Genomic DNA, 6824 nt, shown 5'->3' with positions numbered 1-6824 from the left:
ATTAAAATGATGCTTTCACATCACTTAGTTTCTTCATTGACTTTCTTACATAAAGCTGACAAATTGTAAATTGGTTACTTTCCTACCAAAGTATGTGGCACTCTTGAGTTGGGGAGGGAAGGTAGTGGCTCTAAACTCTCTCTGCTGAATACTCAATTTGATATTGGCAAAAGTCAATAGCTGCAGTCGATTGAAATTCTGAAACCAAATAATGCATGACATAAACCTGTTTACTGGTGATTCAGTGGGATATTTGTTATATAAATCAAAATTTAAAAGGCTTTATTACCCTTCCTTAGAAGTTTCCTGGTTTCACAAAAGAAACTGAAGAGATTAAGAGACACGAAAATATAGAAAATGTTTTGCACACATGGAAGCCAGAGAAAATATGATTTAGACATGAACTTGATTTGAAAATGACTTTGTAACTAAGGTCATGAAGGTCACTATATCAGTTAAAGTCCATCAGGAAAGAGACTGCACACTCAAATTGGGTAACTGAAAAGGATTTAATAGAGGGAGTATCTACAAGTTGTGAGTAAGATTTAGGGAAGCCAATAAGAGACTTTGCCATCCAGTGAGGCATCATCACTCCTAGGACTGCATGGGCAATGAAGGAGTGTTTTCCAGAAACCAGGGCAAGGATGAAGTCCCTCTGCAGCAATCAGCAGGGAGTAATCCAGGGGAATAGGTACCCCAATTTTTCCTTTTGGTCTCCCATTAGCTGTTGATGCTTCCTGTTGTCTGAATCTAATTGGAAGCTAGAGGACAAAGTAGCCCATGGATGTAGTCCATCAGCCTCCTGTAGCAAAGAGCAAGGGGTAGAAGTGTGGTGAGTGTATCCAACAGGGCTGCCTCTGTTTTTAGAGATTCTGTGTAATTAACACTATTCAGTTATACGTAATAATTGAGAAATAACTACTGAGAAAAAAAGACTATCGAAATAAGTTAAAATATGCTTTATATTGCATGGTTACTATAAATTTAAAATGTTCAATACAAAGAGATATGTAACTTCTATCACATAAAAAAAATTTTTTTTTCTCCCACTGGTAAACAAATGTGAAACCAATATCTAAGAATGGAAATTAAAGAAAGTCTCAGTTACCATTCTGCCTGAGACTCTCATCTACTGAAATCCACTTCTGGTTGGGCTGATCTAAAAACAATTGGATGGCCCTTCCACTTACTTCTGATAAATGCAGGTACATTGTTTTAGCACCTTTGATGTAGTGAGGTGAATATTTTTCATAAATGTTTGTTAACAGTAACTCCATTTTGATAGACCAACAACATTTCTTCATTCTTAGTCTATAATAAAGTTTCACCTTAGACCTTGTGGTTTGCATCTCTAGATGTTTAATAGGGCTCTTCTCTATATCTTCTGTCTCCACTTAAATTTTTAAACACATAGAATACAATTATAATAGCTTTCAATGTACTTGTTGGCTAATTCTAACATCTGTGTCAGGTCTGGTTTGGTTTCAAATTGACTGGTTATTCTCAATACGGGTTTTATATTCAAATATTTATACCACTACTTTTTGCATGCTAATAATTTTTTATTGGATGCCAGAATCTGTAGATTGTAACTTTGGGGTGCTGAATATTCTTACACTCCTATAAATATTCTTGAGCTTTGATGTAGGATATAATTAATTTACTTGGAAACAGTCTGATCCATTCAGATCTTGCTTCTCAGCTTTATTAGGTGGGAACAAAGCAGCTTTTAATTTTGATCTAATTTTGCCCCACTACCGAGGAAAGACTCTTCTGAGTATCCTACACAATGTTTGATTTATGAGGTTTTATACTCTGGCTGGTGGGAAAACAGGAATTATTCCTTGTCCTGTGAAATCTCTAAAGATAATTACTTGTAGTTCTTTCCAGCAGTTCATGTCCCAGCCTTGGTGTTTTCCTCACAAGTGTGTGATGATCAGTCTTCAGATGAAGACTCAGAGACCCTCTACAGCTCTCCAGGGTGCTCTGCTGTGCAGCTCTCTCCTTTCCACTGCTCTGCAAACTCTGACTACCTTGGCCTGCCTGGAGTCCCAGCTCCATCTCCTCGTCCCAGGGATACTGCTGGGCTCCACCTGGGTCCCCCCTCCCTGAGCCACGGCCTCGAAACTCTCATGCAGAGGGGTAGTAAGCTGGAGAAATCATGCCTCATTAATTTCCTATCTCTTTGTGATTGCTGTTCTTCATTGTCAGATGTCTAAATTCTTGAAAGATAATTGTTTCACATTTTTCCCAATTTTCTAGTTATTTTAGGTGTGAGGATAAATTTAGTCCCTGCTACTTCGTGTTCGCCAACGGTGGAATTTCTTGCCACTGTTAAGCACTGCTTTTATTTCTAATTAGAAGAGGATTTTTAATATAATTATCAATATTTATTTAGGCTTCATATTTTTAAAATATGATACAAATTACTTTTCCCATGGATGACTTTTAAACTACAGAAAATAAGTACTAGTAGCCATTATTATTGGATTTCAAGTCATTTTTATATAAATGTCAATCTGAGGACATTAACTTTTTTCTGATAAGTACAATAAAATTATGCTGCTTCTATTTCCAATATTTTAGAACATTTCATTCAAGCAATATTTCTGAACCCAAAGGAGAAATTTCGAAATAGATGCCTTTCATCTTTGTGCCTTGACCACAGCCTTCACCTTCACCAACATCACTTTTATTTACCTTAAAGATAAATTGTCTTCTGGTTTGTGGTGCCTGTTTCCACTACAAGTAAAAATTAGAGCTCTCACAGTCTTTTCCAACATGGCACTAGCTGCAACTGTAGCCAAAGGACAGTTTAACACTTCAAAGTAATGCCAACTAATTACATCATGGGTTAGCCAACAATTCAAACATTCCATGCATCCCTTCTTCTCTAACATTCCAGTGTGTACTGGGACTTAGAAAGTATAGATGTGGTCTGTCCTGGAAAAATGCCAGGTGTGTATAATGATATACATTATTCAAGAATAAGCAATCTTTATGTGAACACTGGTTCTAAATGATGCTTAACTACCTGCTGTAGTCAATAAACACAGGATGTGCTGTATATATATCAGAACCACATCCATAATCAAAATTCTTTAGTTATATCTACTATAGTATTAAAGATTTTGCCTTTTACTCTAGAGCTCTGAGATTATCAGGGATTCTTCAGGAAAATCTACCTATTTTAACCAACACATGGCATTAATTAGGATTAAACTATTGAAGATGATTGGAAAATAAAACAATACATTTTCTACTAAAAAAGTACACAATTTTCTGTTAAATTTCTCCTTTCTATGTTGATGGAATCATAAGAAATGAAAAAATATTCAGTTTTGCAATAAACACTGGCTAAGGGGTGACTGGATCTCTTCTTTGGTAATTAACAGGAAAATCCGAATTGTCCAGTTCTTTAAAATGGGGCCTGCTTAATTTCCTTATTTGCTTAAACTCTAAACAGAATTTTTTACATGTAATAAAATCTGTATTTTACGTTTGCATGGAGTAGGTAACTATCTTGCAAAATAAGAAAACAATTGAGGACGCAAGATAATCAATATATGTTCTGAAATTTCAATAAATAATGTTTGCTAAATGCTTTAAAATAAGACAGATGGAGAAATGATTATTTTTCTGAAAAAGAAAAAAATGATATTGGAATCTATCAATCAGAGCTTTTCATCTGGCAAATTTCTAACAGAGTTTCCTTCCTCCCTGATGGGGTAGACCAGGCTTTCCTTCCATATGATGTGTGTTCTGACCCCCACATCACATTCCCTTCCCTCCCTCTTCACTCAGCCTCCCAGGGAGCTTCCTAGTCTCAAGAAGTCGGAACTGACACAGCCTCCACCCCTCTTCCTGGCTGAATGGGCTAGTATCCCCAGTTTGATTGCTTCCCATTCTCCCTTTTTCATCCCTTCAGTGCAGTAGTCAAATGTAGAATTTTCATAATCCTGGCCCACCACCTCACCCCCTCTACTTCTCCACCAGTACATCACTGACTACTCAGTCACCTATTGTCCATTGACAATTAATGCTTTCAGAAATTTTATCATTGTTCAGTTTCCCGGGGTATATGTAGATTATTCCCTTCATAAAAATCTCATCCAAATTCCACCATTGCAGTTGTAATAAAATTCAGAAGTATACAAGTGAGACCAGAATGCAAGTGTCCGGGATGTCCCAATTTATACAACTCAAAGGTCATCAAACTATAGGCCTCTTGAGGACATAAGTCAGTGGCCAATGATAGCTGTTGAATTATGCAATTAAAACCAATAATTTAATACTTTAGTTTTCATCTAGTTATTGGCATGTAAACACTGAATTAGATTGATGCAATAAAATTTTATAAAATTCTAGTTAAACTCTAACACCTAAAATAGCTTAAGCTAATTAAAACTTGATACATTTCAAAATCTCCAAAGACATTCACGCATCGTAAGAAACGACTTGAACAATGCTATGTATGTGTAAGTCCGTAATTAGGACAAAGATTAATTTGTAGTTATTAAATATAGCATTTTTCCCAAGTAACATAGAGAACATTTTTTTTTAGATTAATCTCTCTGCCTCAGCTCTTTGGCCTCTTCATTTCCTGGCATTTCCAGGCTCTAGTGTCTATATTCAATAAATTATTACACTCTGTAGAGTGTCATCTATTCATTTTGTTTTTCACAGTAGTATTTTTTGCATCATTAGAATTAGTATTCCGTTTTTTCAATCTGGCTAAGATAATTCCTATTTTAAATTGATCCTATACAGCTTCTATATACTATATTAGCTGTTAATTTCCTATTAAACTTTTCATAAAAGTAGCAATAACCTTCCATGTGTCTTGGTTTTCAAAAGCACCTATGACAGTACACACCTCACTCCAGCCTTACTTGCATCCTAGCTTATAAATGATTCATAAGCGGGGCTAGGATGGTTGCAGGTCAGCCTGGACTCAGGGTTTCCATGTCAAAGTACTCATCTGTAACCAATACAGTGCCATGCATTCTCTATACTTTTCAATCAATGTCTGCTAACTGAATTAAAGGGAAACACAAGAATTTCTCTCATAAAGCAATATGCAGAATTAGGCAGTATGCAGAAATTTATCAAAGCCATATGCAAAAATGTGTAGTGTAGAATGTGCTTGTTTCTTAGGGCATTAAAGAATACTGCCTTACTAGTTAATTAAGGAGAGTGGAAAACTTTGAAGATATAATTTTTATTATGTTGATGTTTAAATTCAAGATACTTTCTGGAAAAATTACGGAAAAATAAGTGTATCAATGTCAAGCTTTTGACTATGTGCTTTCCTGGAGCTGTGACGTATCTATAAAGCATTGTTCTGTGAATATATAACTTTATGCTTTTAGATATATGAAGAGTTTTCAAATGTACCCAACACTGCTCAAATGGTTTATATGCAATAATTTTTTTTATATACATGTTGCTCTGCCTAAATGATTTCTATTGTAAATATTCAGATCTCAAAAAAGTCATTAGAAAAAATAACCTGTTGACATTGTAATTAATGTTAATAGTCTCTGCTATAAATAATTAACTTATATTACTAAAGTTAAAACCACAGATATTATTATTACGGGTTATTCTAGTAAAACTGCGCAAACTACCTAGAGCAGAATAGGTGGCCTCTAACTTCAGCACAGCCCCTCCAGACCACAGGCAGACAGGAGATATGCCTTTAATCTCCACAGCTGACATTTGATATTTTTTTCACCTCAAGAGTTTCTAATTTATTTATTTTTATTTGTTTTAATTTTTAATTTTTGTGGGTACATTATATACATAATACATATATACAAATATCCTATGTACTCTCTCTATATATTTTTTGATAAAGGCATACAATGTGTAATAATTACATCAGGGTAGGTGGCATATCCATCACCTCAAGCTTCTTTTCTTAACAAAAATCCAAATATACTATTTTAGTTATTTTAAAATGTATAATAAATTATTGTTGACTGTAGTCATCTTGTTGTGCTATCAAATACTAAGTCTTATTCATTCTATCTAACTATATTTTTCTACCCACTAATGAGCACTATTTCCCCACCATCCACTACCCTTCCCACCCACCACATTTCTGTGATGATCAATGATGTTGATCATCATTTTACTCTCTGTCTCCATGAGGTCTGTGTTTTTAATTTTCAGTTTCCACACTTGTGAAGTTAGTTTGCCTTTCTGTGCCTGGTTTATTTAACTTAACAAAATACATCCCAGTCCATCTATATCGTTGCAAATGACACTATCTTATTGTTTTTTATGGCTGAATAGTACTCCATTGTGTTTATGTAACACATCTTCTTTATTCATTTATCTATTGATGGACATTTAGATTGTTTCCAGATATTGGCTGTTGTCAATAGTGCTGCAATAAACATGTAAGTGTAGACATATCTTCTACATTCTCATTTCCTTTCTTTTGGGATATACCTAGCAGGGGATTGCTGGATCATATGGTGTTTTTTTGAGGAACCTCCAAACTGTTCTCCATAATGGCTTTACTAATTTACATTCCTACCTCCAATTCTCTTTTCTCCACATCCTAACCAGCATTCATTATTCCTATCTTTTGAATAAAAGCCATTTTAACTGGGGTGAGATGATATCTCATTGTAGTTTTGATTTGCGTTTCTCTGATGATCAATGATATTGAGCACCTTTTCATATACCTGTTTGCCATTTCTATGTCTTCTTTTGAGAAATGTCTATTCAGATCTTTTGCCCGTTTTAAAATCAGATTATTAGATTTTTTTCCTATAGAGTTTTTTGAGCTCCTTATATATTCTAGTTATTGT

At 34.7% G+C, this 6824-nt stretch overlaps 1 long non-coding RNA gene across 1 annotated transcript; it reads right to left on the bottom strand.

Moving 5' to 3' along the window:
• Positions 1–490: 490 nt before the first annotated feature.
• On the bottom strand, positions 491–2833 carry LOC131381905 (uncharacterized). The gene is made up of 2 exons (XR_009210946.1): positions 2701–2833; positions 491–802 (listed from the first exon to the last, which is right to left on the bottom strand). It is a non-coding gene; the product is annotated as an uncharacterized LOC131381905 (long non-coding RNA).
• Between the last annotated feature and the right edge of the window lie 3991 nt (positions 2834–6824).

This window comes from Hylobates moloch, unplaced genomic scaffold, assembly GCF_009828535.3.
Source record: "Hylobates moloch isolate HMO894 unplaced genomic scaffold, HMol_V3 SCAFFOLD_2, whole genome shotgun sequence".
NCBI classification, from domain to species: domain Eukaryota; kingdom Metazoa; phylum Chordata; class Mammalia; order Primates; family Hylobatidae; genus Hylobates; species Hylobates moloch.
The sequence above is the reverse complement of the archived record's forward strand: the minus strand, read 5'-3'. Positions and strand labels throughout refer to the sequence as shown.